The 3126-nt window shown below is 39.9% G+C and overlaps 1 long non-coding RNA gene across 1 annotated transcript; it reads right to left on the reverse strand.

Annotated features, from left to right (window-relative positions):
• Positions 1 to 1974: 1974 nt before the first annotated feature.
• On the reverse strand, positions 1975 to 2680 carry LOC147890408 (uncharacterized). The gene is made up of 3 exons (XR_015542684.1): positions 2447 to 2680; positions 2279 to 2364; positions 1975 to 2023 (listed from the first exon to the last, which is right to left on the reverse strand). It is a non-coding gene; the product is annotated as an uncharacterized LOC147890408 (long non-coding RNA).
• Positions 2681 to 3126: the final 446 nt, after the last annotated feature.

The following is a 3126-nucleotide window of genomic DNA, read 5'->3' on the forward strand; positions in this document are numbered from 1 at the left end:
TTGTTTATTACTGTGGGCATTCATCTATACAGTTGATCTCTTTCTTCAAGCACTTCGATGGCGATCTAGTGGTTGCTCTTATTACTTCTCTCTTGGATTGATTGTGGTGCTCGTGTTGGATATTTGTGACTATGGAGGCTCATAGATGAACATGACGAAGAGAAACAATAGAACGTAGAGAGTGCATAATAGTTTATTCATGATAGAGAAGCCTCTATAAAGGCTGATTTACAAAGCAAGATGATATCACATGTGAGATCAAATACATGTGATTCTAGATATATAATCTTCTCCATAGATTTCTCAATCATATGAGCTGATATTCCTACTCACACCAACCTCAAGCACACCTAGACACACTCATGTTCTCATGCTATAGCAAATGACCCTTGGTATACTCCCATTACATCAATTTGTTCCAACAATCCCCCCCACAAATTGATGACCGATGGATTGATACAACTAGGGCTCATGCTATGGATACAACTAGGCTCCAATCGAAGAGAATGATACAACATGCTCAATGGATGCAAATCTGAGAGATCACGCTATGGATACAAAACTTAGATGTTCTCTAGATACAGCAGGGTTCTAATCTTGATGGTTTACAATCATGGGTAATCAAAATGAAACAATGAGTATACATGGGTGTGAAACAAAGAGGTCTAAAAGAATCAATTATTTTTTGGTGTTGTTGGCTTCGTAGGAAGCCTCTTGACCTTCTTTGGGTAGTGTCTCTTCATCCTTCTCCTGATAGCTCATTCCACAAATATTTGTAAGGATCTTCATCTTCTTGAAATGTCCATGCTTCACTTCGCCAGTCCAATCTCGTGACTCACCAAGGTCGCTCATCAAAGCATCATAAAGAACAAATACATTCATTTTGTGAAGAACAAGGCATGTAGTCTGCAACCCACAAGGCCATTATATATCTCTTCATATGCATAGTGAGAGCAAAGAACCATTGTTGAAAACTCATAACACAAGTGTTTTTTACTCTTGCTACTGCAAGATTCCTCAAGTGCTGCCCCCCTTGATAAAAAACATTGATTACACAAAGTAAAGGAGCCATCCATCTTGGAAGATTGTGTTAAGATCTAATGAGAATGCTCTGTTTGAGCAGCTTTCAGCAAAAACAAGAGAAGAAACCACCACATTTTTATCAAAAACCACATTCTGGGAGTAACGCAGTAATAATTCCGTCACTAGATGAAATACATGTGTTGCATTGATCGTGGGTCTCAAAATAGCATCAATAGATCAATAAAAAGAAGCGTCTCCAATTATTGTAGCAAGAACCATGTCGTATGAAGATCTCTCCCGCAATGAAGCAGCAGAACATAACAACTCCACACTAGAATAACTCAAGCATGAATAGGAGAGAAATAACTTGGAGAGGAAGATCCTGGAGCTCTGATACCAGTGTTGGATATTTGTCACTATGGAGGCTCATAGATGAACATGATGAAGAGAAACAAAAGAATGTAAAAAGTGCGTAATAGTTTATTCATGATGGAGAAGCCTCTATAAAGGCTGATTTACAAAGAAAGATGACATCACATGTGAGATCAAATACATGTGAATCTAGAACAATAATCTTCTCCATAGATTTCTCAATCAACCCCTAGAATCTCTAGGGGTGGGCAAGGAGCGAGTTTTTGTGCGAGTTTTTTTTTGGCAACCACCTAATTGCAAGTCCACTTAGTACACTTATTCCTCTCTCTCTCTCTCTCTCTCTCTCTCTCTCTCTATATATATATATATATATATATATATATGTCTATTTCCATGGTCTCTCTCTCTCTCTCTCTCTCTCTCTCTCTCTCTCTTTGGGGTTTTAGGGTACTCATTGATACCTTTGGGTGGTGGGCTATCCAAGTCAATTGGGTCTGTTTGGGCTTCTTTCCTCCCCCTCATGCTTCTTGTCACTCTCGCATGGTCTTGAAGAAGCAGGCCCCCGCACTGTTTTTGTTGTGCCTTGTCTTGAAGAAGTAGGCCCCCCCACTGTACTTGCTTCACTCGCCTACAATGCATTAACCAACCTTGTCAAAACATGAAACACAAAAGCAGATGTGAAATGTTCTGGGCAACATGGTTTTAATATATAGTGGTCATAGCCTTCTCTCTTCTCTTAGCCCCCCTTAATTTGTTGAAATCACAGTACATTTTCTCCTCCTCGATTGGGTACACTGCCCTTCGGGGTAGTCTAATAAGAGGGGGTAGGCTTTGTAAACTTCTTGCAACCACTTCTATTCCAGCTGGTACAACTCATGCATACACTTGTCAAGATGTTGTGTGCACCAATTGTCACTCTCCTCGGGCATCTTGTCTAATGTCTTACTTGCCACCTTCGCCGACACAAACCTGTTGCAAACAAAAGAAAGAGTTTCTTTTGTTAGACACTGCACTCATAATTATGTCTTGCAATAGTTCCATATGAGCTTACTGGTACATGTGACACCAGCTTGCAAGCTTTGCACTTTCTTGCCCCTCGAATGGAATGCTGACCTTAAAGTTCTTGTGCAGTTGCATGAATAGATGTTCCTGGTGCTTGCACTTAGTTTCTTGGTTGTACATGAAGAAGTCATGGACATCGCAATCAAGTCTATAGAAACCTCTCCACTAGGTCGAAATCGCTATTCTGGCTTCATGCATCTTCGACCAAAATGCCTCCTGCTTTAGCCAGAGGTCTTGAAGCCTACATTTTTGTTTGTACAAAATGACAAATAGTGTTAATCAATGAAGTAATGAGATCATATTTTACGTGATTAGTTTAGGGTTTAGGAAAAATATGCTCAGGAATGCCCATCAACATACGAATCCCCTGTCATTGGATAGCCTCTCTTTTACTACATCTCAAGATGCATAGTCCCTTTCCTCTAGCATCCTTTTCTGCTGTAAATATTGAAACCAGGAATTTGATTTTGAGAGGGGAGATTTATAATGTGGACATTGCCAAAAAGCCAGCATGCAGTTGTCGTGATTTCATGGATAGAGTAACAGAAGGAAAGTAATTTATAGCATGCAAACACATGTATTATGTGTATCTCCGGGTGTTTGGGATGGATGCAAACATGAACATGTCCATACACCAACCAATGCTATCAGAAAGCAATCTCCAACAAA

Source organism: Dipteris shenzhenensis, chromosome 19 (assembly GCF_047967505.1).
Source record: "Dipteris shenzhenensis isolate YYH24624 ecotype China chromosome 19, Dip_SZ_1.0, whole genome shotgun sequence".
NCBI lineage: Eukaryota > Viridiplantae > Streptophyta > Polypodiopsida > Gleicheniales > Dipteridaceae > Dipteris > Dipteris shenzhenensis.